Genomic DNA, 12,232 nt, shown 5'->3' with positions numbered 1-12,232 from the left:
AATTTCTAACGATTTCATCCGGCTGTCTTCAAAGCAGACGCATAGATAAAGTTGAAATAGAAAAAAATATAGACAGGAAAACTTAGCAACTACTAAAAATTGTCATGTAAGAGTTATTTCCTGAAAACACTATACACATTAGTTTCTACACAGTCATTTGTCAGAAATTTTTACAGTTGTGGGATACCTGATTTAGCGAGACGTACAACACGGACTGACAGGTTTTAAAATATAAAAATGCATTGTTTTCGCTTATTTGTTGTTGTTGTTATACTAAATATTTTTGTATTAAAACTCTTGTAAAAAATAGTATAATAAAGATAATGCAATGTCATCTGGTTTCTTAATTTCTCTACCTCATTCCTTCTTATTTCCTAAGAACAGGTAAAATGATATGAGTGAAATCTGCTAAAAATTGTTATGAAACTTATTCGTGCCTCTGTAAATCTGTAAACAAGAAAACGAAAAATCTCTAAGAAAGAACTTCATTATTAATTCACTGAATGATTTCGACACAATAGCATTTTGCCCGAGTCCGAAGCCATGCATATCATAAGCAGTTCATCACGTGACTTTCAGTTATAAACAAATCTGTACATGGCATGAAAAAACTATAATAATGGTTAAGGCTACACTTCCCTTAAGTACTACGTTCTCGCCAGACACTCGTCCAAAACACTACTTATTTATTTTACTTATATAGGTATAAGAAACCCCTACTTGAATAAAGGCCGCCGATAGTTTACAAGCTAGAGGTTGCGTCATACCGACCAAAGGAAAAAGAAGTTCGAATATTGAAATTTGAATACAAAGATGGAATTTAAGAAATTGATACAATTTGTTAGACTCCGTAATCACATTGCATGAACAGCGAATAGGAACTTATGTGAAAAAGTTTATTTTTGTATGTAACTATATTTTACATACTACATTTGCATGCCAGCATGAAGGGAGAGAGATATATATATTTATAATTACAAAATTTAAATAGCTTAATTGGGATAACCTCTAATCCCCAAAAGAAAATTCTCAGTGCCTTTCAAATAAGGACTGAATATAATCTCCCTTCAGATTGGTGAAACAAGCAGTTCTAATAACTGGAAAAGTGATTGATATCAAATATCATTAAATTTTATGCATAAATCAAAACTTATACATACGTTGGAAGGCAACGGTGTCGAGGGATCGAGACCCGGCAGTGCCGCAATATTTATCACTTATAATTCCCCTTCGGTGATAATTCCCCATAGGGGATATTCCCGAAGTAGCGTGAACTGGATATTGAACGACATCTGTAGCTTCATGATTGTGTGTGTGTGTATATATATATATATATATATATATATATATATATATATATATATATATATATATATATATATATATATATATATAATATATATATATATATCTAAGAGATTAAACAGAAAATTAAACGAAAACGTTTAGGTAAATTTTATTCTGTTATTGATTTGCAAATCAATTCGACAGCGTCAGTGCTCGCCAATAGCAGGGGCCACCATAACCGCTTTGCGAAAGCAAGTACCCTAATTACAACTCGGCTTCCATCCTCCCTTGAGGATTCAAGTCAGACCCTCTGCTGGAATCCGAAGAGTGTGAAAGGCTCAGCTGAATTCTTTTTTTCTAGACGAGGAACTAGCGTCTAACCTAGTTAGATTGACCTGCTCCTCTGAACAGTGACTCTCACTCCGTCTTAGGAGCTGGAGGGGGAGGAGAGAGAGAGAGAGAGAGAGAGAGAGAGAGAGAGAGAGAGAGCCTGGTCATGAAGTTTGGTCAGCCTAACTAGGTTAGGTAGGCTTTCTCCGGAACTGAAAGGCCATTGGCAGTCATCTTGAAGAAAAGGAAGGCGACCAAGTACTCCTCGATTTACTCTCTCTATATAAATTTGCTTATCTACTCGAACACATGCGCACAAACATGTGTGAGAGTGTGTGTGTGTGTGCGTGAGTAGAAATACAATTTGGGGTGGTACTCCAGTCTTTAAAACAATATTTTGCCGATTCCTTTTTGATTTCCTCGAATCTAAAGATAGAAACTCTAAAATACAATAAAATTCACTTAATTATACTCATAGGCACATATGCAGGTGAAATTATCATTCAAGTATGTACACAAGTATACGAAAACTAACATACGTATACCCAGAGTTAAGATGACTGTCATTGAAAATCTACAGACAAGGACCAGGTGCCTTTCGTACATGGGAGGCACCAACGCAGAATGCTCCACCGAGCATGATAACTGAACATGTGATAGCGGCAGCGCAGATGGTGCTGTATCTTATTGTTCTATCAACAATGAGAAACAAGCGGGATGGGAGGAGCCGCTTCCATATACCTGCCCCTGGTGTCTGGAGGAGGAAACAGAAGAAGAAGAGAGAGGTTCTGTTTACTGCTGATCTGCTTTTCTGTCAGGGTTTGTTTTCAGGAAAGTTTGTTTACAGGGGAGTGCTAAGAAGACAGAAGTGAATATATATATATATATACACTTAGAGTTAGTGTGAGGATCTGGTGGCCCTATCACTCGTCTCCGGAAGATGCAATCAGCCATATTTGGTGTCGTGGCAAGCAGGCCAACTTTCAGCTCAAATTCGCTGCGGCCGTGGATCGCTCCCGTCTAACGCCCACCAGTCTACCAAGTCGTAAGAGGCCAAGTTTGTAGGAGGTCTTGTGGGATCAAGCAAAGAGACGTGAGGTTAGCAAAATCATCCCATGAGATTCAATGAGATCCCGGAGGGCTGAACCATTCTGGCGCCTCCCTCTCCAAAAGGGAACAACGTGTAAGTCTGTATAAATATTAAATTCCATGGGCACGGGGAAATAACTGCGTAAAATCACTCCACGTGCAGGAGGGTCTGAAGGAAAACTATTAAGCTTAGGGTTAGGACGGCTGTTTTGTTGTAACCGACCCTTGAAAAAGACAACAGGCTTTGTCAAGGTCTTGTAGAGGACGAAACAATCCTTGCCTAATCTTTTTCGAGACCTTCCTTTTTGACAAATAAACATATACATATGTGTCTGGTAAAAGTGACCAAACTGCATATATATGTGTGTGTGTGTGTGTGTGTATGTATGTATGTTTAACTGAATCACGTAGATATGGAACGTGATAAATGTATAAATAAAAGCAAGTATCACGAAGGGAAAAGTGAAACGACCGAGTGGTTGTTAGGTTTTTCGACTCACGTCCTTTACAGAGCAGACTGGTGAGAAGCGTAAAAGTAAGGTTCCAATAGTGCACGTAATGGTTGTATTGTAAACTTGTCAAGTAAACAAATAAGTGAAAATGTTGTGAGTGCACTCGGATATGGTTTATCCTTCTTTATATCGAATAGACCCCTGCTTTAACGATTGCGTCGTCCCTATGTAAATTCGAAAAATATTGTGATCTTCCTCAAAATCATGCTGCCATAATTAAAGGTATTGTTTATGGAGCTGCCAATGTTAGGCATGAAAGTAATTTCCCTGCTCACAATAAGAGATGTTTGACCGACCTTGAAAAAAGACAATACAATCCACGTCACAAAAGGTGATAAGTCGAATAGTATTGTAATTTTAGATAAAGCTGACTACATATCACGTATGCCAGCCTAACTGGATGATGATATGACTTACAAAAAATTTCAGTAGCATAGTGAAAGAAATCCTTAAAGATAAAAAAGAACTAATAGGTCAATTGTTAATAAAATTTCCCTCTTTATCCTATTTGTACGGATTAGTAAAAACGCACAAAGAAAATAATCCTATGCGGCCTATTATCAGCACTGTTGGCTCAATGTCATATATTATCAGGCTCTTGTCCCCGGTACTTGGAACTGTCTCCGATTCTCACATATATAATTCACTAGATTTAGTTGATAAATTAAACAAAATCACTTTTTGCCTCACTGATAGATTTGTTAGTTTTGATGTTTGTTGTCATTTACTAAAGTCCCTATAGATTCTAATTTTACACTATCTTAGTAACGAACTAATCCATCATATCATGAATCACCTCTACCTGTAAGTCATATTATTTTACTCACTAGGTTGTGCATTTGTGATGGTAAATTTATATTCAATGGTGAATTCTACGAACAAATATTTGGTATGGCAATGGGCAACCCTTCATCTCTACTCCTCTCAAATTTGTATATGGAATTATTTGAAAAACGATGTTTACCTAATATCATTTATACTCCTTTAAAGTGGTATGTTGACGATATCAGCTGTTTTGCCTGCTGGTATTGATGCAAATGATTTAATCCCTAATTTGAATAACCAGGTACCATCCATTAAATTTACTTTAGAATTAGAAAAAGATAATTGCCTCCCTTTCTTAGATGTTTTAATACTTAGAGAACCATTTCAATACAAATTCAGTATTTATAGGACCCCAACCAACAACTTAACTTATGTCCATTTTTGTTCAGGCCACCACCTTAATATTAAAATATCCACTTTTTCTTCCATGTTTTTACGAACATTGCGCCTTGTCAGTCCTCAGTATTTGGATCAAGAAATCGAAAACACAAGGAAAATAAGGACAAGTTTATGCTACCCTTCACATATACTAGATGTTTGCTGTAATAAAGCCCACAAAAAGTTTTATAGTAAAAGTAACATGGAGAAAGAAACCCCTAAGAACACTCTTAGTTTTCCTTATTTTAGTGGTTTTGAAACCATAAACTCATTGTAAAAATCTTTTAATGTCAACCTGTTTTTTTCCTATAATACGCTAAAAGGAATGTTAATAAAAAATAACCCTAAGGCAAGCAACAACATATAATATATAAAATTCCATGCTTGGACTACTACTTCTTTTTTATATACGTCAATCCAGTAAGGATTTAGAAGTGAGGGTTAAACAGCATAAGTATTCTGTCAAAACTGGGCAAACACCCAAAGCAATATTCATTCACAGAGTAAATTGGACTGACAGTTTAGTGATTTCCAGATCAAAAGATTTCTCTTTGCAAAATCTTTTAGAGTCTGCTATTATACAGCTTACTTCCAGCTGTAATTTTAATCTTAGCCCTGGCATGTATTATTTGGACCCCTGTATTAGTAAAATGTTCAATAGTGACCCGAAAGATAAAAATCACTGACTTAATTACTAATTAGTTACATTATATTTATTTTCCATATATTCATATGTTTATTATTTTTTGGAAAATGTTCGTTTTGCAAAAATTTTTATTGTTTACCAAAGGGAGAATATATTAAGTTGTTGTTTTTATAAACATATGTAATCAACTTATTCATTCCAAGGTCATTTTTGGTGGTCAGTCTCTTCCCCTGTATAATCCTTTAATTGAACTCCCCTGCTTTTGAGCCAGTTGGGCCTAACCTTTTGTAAAACCTCTCAAATGTTTACCATTGTTTTGGTAGGTCCACTAATTCTTCAACTGTGTTGGACCCACCTTCAGGTAAATCTGTATGTCATCTGTCAATTCTACAGGCTTTATTGTAACCTTACGTTTAAATTTCTCATCAGTTTGCTAAGTAAAGGACCATGAGTCGAAAGGCCACTCCGTTGTTTCACTTTTCCCTCAATGGCATTCGCCTATATATATATATATATATATATATATATATATATATATATATATATATATATATTATATATGTGTGTGTTTGTGTGTGTACGTGTGGCACGCTAGCGCAACGTGGGACAGCGTACACGACCAGATGTATGTACAAAATATGTATGTCTATATGGGTGCCAGGTATGTGCCATCAGTATTCGGCAGGACGACTGTATTCCTCCTCTGATCAGCCGCCATAGGAGGCGACCGACATTAATGCAGTTTTCTTTTCGCTAACCAACATACTTCTGTCATTCCTCTGGAATCCCTCCTGCCGTTGTAGATTGCAAGTACGTTTTAGAGAAAGTTTTTTTCTATCCCTTTCCCGGAGTGGAACTGCTACCTTGGGCTGCATTTTGATTTTCAGACTGTGATGACACGAAGTATGCGGAACTGGTGTTATGTTATGTGGGAGTTATGTCATATTTTGGATGCGTTTCTAAATTTATCATGGAGTAGTTCTGATTATTACGCCAAGTGTTATTTTCCCAGTTTCTTAAAATTAATATCAACAACGGAACTTGAAGTGATTCTATATATCTCTTTTAGAGAAGCTGTCTTTTTGTCCCCTGTACTTAACAAATTAGGCAACAAAAATATAACAATAATAATAAACTTACAAATATTTGCGTTTCAAATATCGTATACAGAGAGAGAGAGAGAGAGAGAGAGAAGCAGAGTACTCAGTACAGGTATTCATTTATTACCACCGGGGGTTTAATATCTTCTACCTAGCTGTCTTGGGTTAATGATGAGGACATTTAACATTTCGCACGGAGAAATGAAATTCTTCATTCCTGAATATAAGCTAATTTCGCTGATGATCCCTGGGCTCTAACGAAACGACTGAGTTGAAGAATAATGTGCAGAGCACCTTTAAAATGAAAATTCCTTAAAATATAAAGTTTGCTTTTCAACAGCAAGTAAACGTTACTTCAAGATTTGATGTCTACGCGAAATACTTGTTTTCAGGTGACTGTGGTTAATAGTGATATTCAGTTTTAAACGATTCATGACAAGGTGTTTGAAATGAATAGTTTTGCTATGTAGGTTTCAGTATTTCGTGTTTTACCGAAGAAGAAAATAATCAGTGACATTTTACTTCTCTGGACATTGTGATAGAAAGAGGATGATTTTCTTCGGTTCACTTCTGTCTCTCATTTCTTTTGGTTGGGCAGGATTCAGAGGTCCACACACATTACCACGCTGCCGGACCCCCTTTGGGCAATGGCCCACGTTAGCGTGGGGCCAGTTGAATCTAAACCTAAACCTCATGGCTGAGGATTCCGTCCTTTCATTGTCATGCGAAGAGCCCAGCAGCAGCAGCTTAGGGGGAATTTCAACGGGACAGTGAAAACGAATCCAAAGGCTCCCCCGAGAATCCTGATTTGGCCTCGCAGTTTCTCTCGAACGCTAAACTTGAAGAGGGCATTCAATCACAATTTTCTCAATCTGTCAGGGAACTGAGGATCCTCCTGAGCCTGGGTGATTCTCCTCACGTCTTCCGGCGATGCAGGTTGAAAGAATTCTGGTATCTGGCGCAGTGAAACCTCGTAAACTATATTCGAAAGAGCTGGGTGGCTGGCTACGTTGGCCTCTAGATGCCTTGGTGTTGATGTCAAGATGCTTCTAGCGGTGATGTATGGGTCACGATGATGAGTTTACTGTCCTTCTCCTATAGGGAGGTTTACAGCACGTGTGTTGACTGAATTAAGTGGGGTGTTGTTTGCTTCATGTTGCCCAGAGAGAGAGAGAGAGAGAGAGAGAGAGAGAGAGAGAGAGAGAGAGAGAGATATGACACCATAGAAGAGTTTCATTACAGGCTAGGATGGGCAGGTAATTCGTTCTGATAATCATATATCCGGGTGCAATGGTTCATCCAAAAAAAAAAAAAATGATATTCTTTTACGTCTGACTTTGACTCTCTGTTGTCTGTTGAGTCCTTTCAGAAGTCATCGTCATGGCCTCTCCGAAATTCCGCTCTCCTGCCTTCTCGTACTTCATCTTTCACAAATCCCCGCTCATCTACAGTCTCTTATCTAGTAGTTAACATATACAGTAGGTATGTCTGCACCATCCAACTCTTCTTATACAATCAGGAGACTAGCTAACACTGTCACGAACTCGAGCTACTCTCCCAGGTGTCGTGCGAAGGACATGTTTAAGCCATCTCCACACCCCTTTCATCATTATCTCATCCACGCAGGGGACTTCGTCATTTCCCTTAGGGTATCTTTCTGATCCTATTTCGCCTCCTGATTCATAATATTCATCTCAAAACTTTGTTCTCAAGTCGACAAAATTTTTGAGGCACAATTTCTTAGTCATACCATGACTCAGCACTAGGAATATTATTTTCGTGGTTAATTACTTACTGTGTTGTCCTCATATCCGCTACCGTTAGCGATAAGAAGGAGTAAGGAAGGGAAAATACGCTGTGAAATATGAAAAGAGTTGAAGAACGATGAAGGGGGCCAGTCATAAAAATGAGAAAGTTAATCACAAAACAGATTGCAGCAGTAGTCTTATTTCCCTCTTTCAAGAGAGCGGAGATTGCGGTATTAATCCCTGCAGCAGACATGTTGCGTTGAAATCAGAAACTGCGCATGAAACGAGGCAGAAGCCACAAGAAAGAGGTATGGTTAACAGTAACACGTCCGAACTGAAAACAAAGATCGGCACTGAGGAGGCGACACTTACAGTTTTTTACATTTACGTAAGACATTTGTAGGGGTTACTGTTACTGAACATTCTTTGAGAAAATATTTCTCAGTTTATTGAACTCTTGTATGTGTGTGTGTGTGTGTGTGTGTGTGATAATAATGATCTCATCTTCTTCTTCGTTCTCATGTTCCTCCTTCCTTATTCATTTACCTCAAAGATCTCCACAGATGTTTCGATTCCTGTTTACACAAATCCGTGAATAATGAAATAAATTATACTAATTTTCTTATTTCTCATCCACCTCGTTTACTTCTTTTATTCTTGCTCTGCGGAACTCCAACTGGAAAACATACGAGAGATTACGGGACAGTTTGGGTGAAAAGGAGAAAATATGTCGAGAGTCCGAAATAACTGATCCTCGCCTCGGAGTAAGTCAAAAGCCAAGAGAAGGATCGAATCACTTTCTTCGGAAATGGACCCTGCAAAGTCATTCACAGGACCCCTGTTGCACTTGGTAAACAAACGATGCAATAAGCAAATGCAAGCTGACTGACACCACGCAGTGGAAAATAAAGTCATGTACATCCTATAAAGTTATATTCAATGACAAGAATATCAAAAGAACTCATTATGTTCTCTGATGAACTTTCCCCCCTCTTCATTATCTACAGTCCCTCCCATATCCTCTCCGTCGCTTACTCCCCCTGTCCACGTTGCCCTAACCCCATTACCCTCTAAGCATGCCCACAGAACCCTTCTGGAACATGACCGGCATAAAGCCAATAACAGAGAAACTCAATGCCTCTTCAGTACAGCCACACACGCACTCAGTTGACGCACTATCTGACCCAGTTCACCTCCATGGATTTTGTTTCTACAACTGCCACCGCATGGCTGCCATTCTTCCTAATCCCCTACATTTGACTCGAGTTCCATGCATTTTTTTCCTGCACTCGTTCTTTCCACAACTCGTCCATTGAGGTCAGACGTATCAACGGCGCCGGCTGCCTTCCACTTTCTGTAATTTGGCGCAGGAGACTTTGAGGCTGGGTCCAGCAAGGAATACATAAACAAATGAATAAAGTTAATGGGAACTACGATAATTTCATCCCTGCCGCATAGGGCTGAATGAACGTCGATGTTTTCTTAAGGGATACCAAATGTGTTCTAATTAGGTGGTAGCATATTTTTTGCAAAGGTGTAAATATGATGCTAAAAAAATCAAACCTCCATGATCAGCCCCTGTTACAAGTAAAACCACCGTTAGACGGCTGGCTTAAACGTTATTCAAAATACACTTCAGAAAATGAAAAGTATGGACGGTGATTTACGTACTTGTGTTTCTGCTTTTGCGCCATAAATTTTGACTTTAACCTAAAACCGATGGAATAACGAATCTGAGAAGTGGCCTTTTTCCATCTACGGAGGGTCAGTGTACTAGAGAAGTTCGCGCTCCGTAGGAGGTTGTAGACTTGATATGATCTTAGCAAGAGGCAGTTAGACTGTAGCATAGCGTCTGAAATATTGAGGCACTTAATTCTTCAGTATCTTCATGATTTCGGTATGGTTAACTTCTTCAGCCCTTCCAAGGTATTCTCAGTAACATATCCTGATTCTTCTCAACAAAACGTAGCCATTGCATTTCCAGTACCTTCATGTTTTCAGTTATCCCTCAAGTTTTCAACTTTTCGGATACCTGAGGACTTTCATCGTTACAACTCCCACATGATCATAATGACTGACTACATTTTCAAAACACTGAAATGTGTCTGCAACGACCCTCAACCTTCTTAGGAGAGATACCTTCATCTTTCGGTGGCCCCGAAGGCCAATACGCCCGAGCGATTTCCATGCTCTCAGAACCCGTCTACATTTGCAGTTATTTCCATCACTGGCATCATTGTGATTTAAGTAGGAAAAGTAAACATGTTCGGCGAGGTCATGGAAGCTTTGGCAACGACTGGTCGAGCAAAAACTCCCGGGAAGGACATCTGAATAACATGAGTTCTGCCTTCAAGCATTGCAGGTGGCCGGCAAATTCTCTCTTCCGACCTTCACCGGTCGACGGAAGGGCACAGGCGAAGACAGCACGTAGACGTGGGTTAATTCAGCGCTCAGATGGGTACGGGTAGGGTAGGCTTGCCCATCGACTGGAATAAATAAATGAGGCGAACTTTACGCACAATGATCACGTCCCCGTACCAGATACAGAATTATGCTGGTACGCTCAGAGCATATCTGCTGTTTGTTCTTATAGTCTTCTCCAGGAGGGTTATCTAGTTTATATTCCGCGTCTCATTTGTACCATTTTGGGGGAGTTTGAATGTACTGTAGGTATTTGTTTACTTCTCATTTTTTCTGGCTACTGACCTGTTCTCAACGTCTGTAGCAACATCTTTTTCCTTTCCTAATAATTTATAATTGTAGACTCTATCGTGTTTGTAATAGAACAATTGAATGATTGCTGTTTTTCTGAGTCTTCATGTTAACCTCAGACTAAAATTTACACAGTTTAGACGCTGTTATCAGACTAACGATCTTATCTCTCTCTCTCTCTCTCTCTCTCTCTCTCTCTCACACACACAAAATATTCTATGTCTTGTTTACAATCAGATCCCCTGTTACTCTACCTGATTACTGACCAGGTTGCCTAGTCATGTGAGTTCTATACGTATTGTACATGTACGCCTATACATATAAACACAGATATATGTATATATATATATATATATATATATATATATATATATATATATATATATATATATATATATATATATATGTTGTATGTTGGAATATACTAACATGCGAACTTGGAAATTAGGTAAAGAAAAATTACAAACAAATGGCAGGCAATAATAATGAAATATACCAGACAGAGAACTGATAAAAAACAATTAATTCCTCTCAAACCGATAATGACTCCGTGGTATGAAAGACACTGATTCATGCCCATTATAGATATCATCTGTTGAATCATTAGTGGAGTGAGTTCATCTAGTGGTTACTTTCATTTTAGATAACGGTTGGGCTCACACGGTCCCTTAGACCCCCTTTCAGTCCCACCAGGATAAGAGAGAAATGATTTTGCATTACAAATGACCGCCGCCTTCAGAGTCTTCTTGTAAACGTGGTTCCTGAATAAAAGAAAATAATTATGTCATATATGTTCTCCCATTCACAAATTTTATTGAATAACACAATTTTATTTATATTGCATGCGTTACGATTATTTATTTTTTTTGGGGGGGATGGTTCCTTAGCGAAAGACGGGTAGGGGTTTGGTAGCAAAATTGCTAGACTGTTTACCATTTAAGATGGTCTATAAATTTTTGTCGTATTCACCCGTTCTCAGTGTATTCTGTGTCTTGTATCCAATGACTTATCAGCTTCTATATGCTTTAATATTTTTGGGTGCGTTTTACACTTATTGCCCAGATGTACATAGAAAAAAAAAATAGCCGTGAATAGAGTTTGTAGGCGGCATAGTCACTTCTCAAAACCGAAACAGGCTGGTAATACTGATATATTATACGCTGCCCTTGTTTTTTTTTCTTCAGCAGTAGTTACTTGATAATTAAAATCACTGTTTTTGTCTCTGTAAGTTCATTTTTTTATGGTATCGATAATTTTGTTGTCTATAATTTCAAAGTCTATGTCGTTATGATCGTCATTTTCGTTTCTGGAATGTCATTGACTCATTTTGGCTGTTGCAGTCACTATTTTCGTTTTTGTGATTTCGTGATCATGACCAGAATATTTTGGTCCATGATACCACTTTCTTCAGTCCTGATATCCCGGTACCTCTTGCGTCAGTGACATAATCACAGAAGCGAACGACTTTCTCCCATCCATAGTTATCATGAGAATTGATTGTATCCTGTCGGGTGTGGATTGTCCCTCGAGAAGGAGAAGAAGAAGAAGAAGAAGAAGAAGAAGAAGAAGAAGAAGAAGAAGAAGAAGAAAGAAAAGAAGAAGGAA

This window comes from Macrobrachium rosenbergii, chromosome 3 (assembly GCF_040412425.1).
Source record: "Macrobrachium rosenbergii isolate ZJJX-2024 chromosome 3, ASM4041242v1, whole genome shotgun sequence".
Taxonomy (NCBI): Eukaryota; Metazoa; Arthropoda; class Malacostraca; order Decapoda; family Palaemonidae; genus Macrobrachium; species Macrobrachium rosenbergii.
This window is presented reverse-complemented; position numbering follows the sequence as displayed.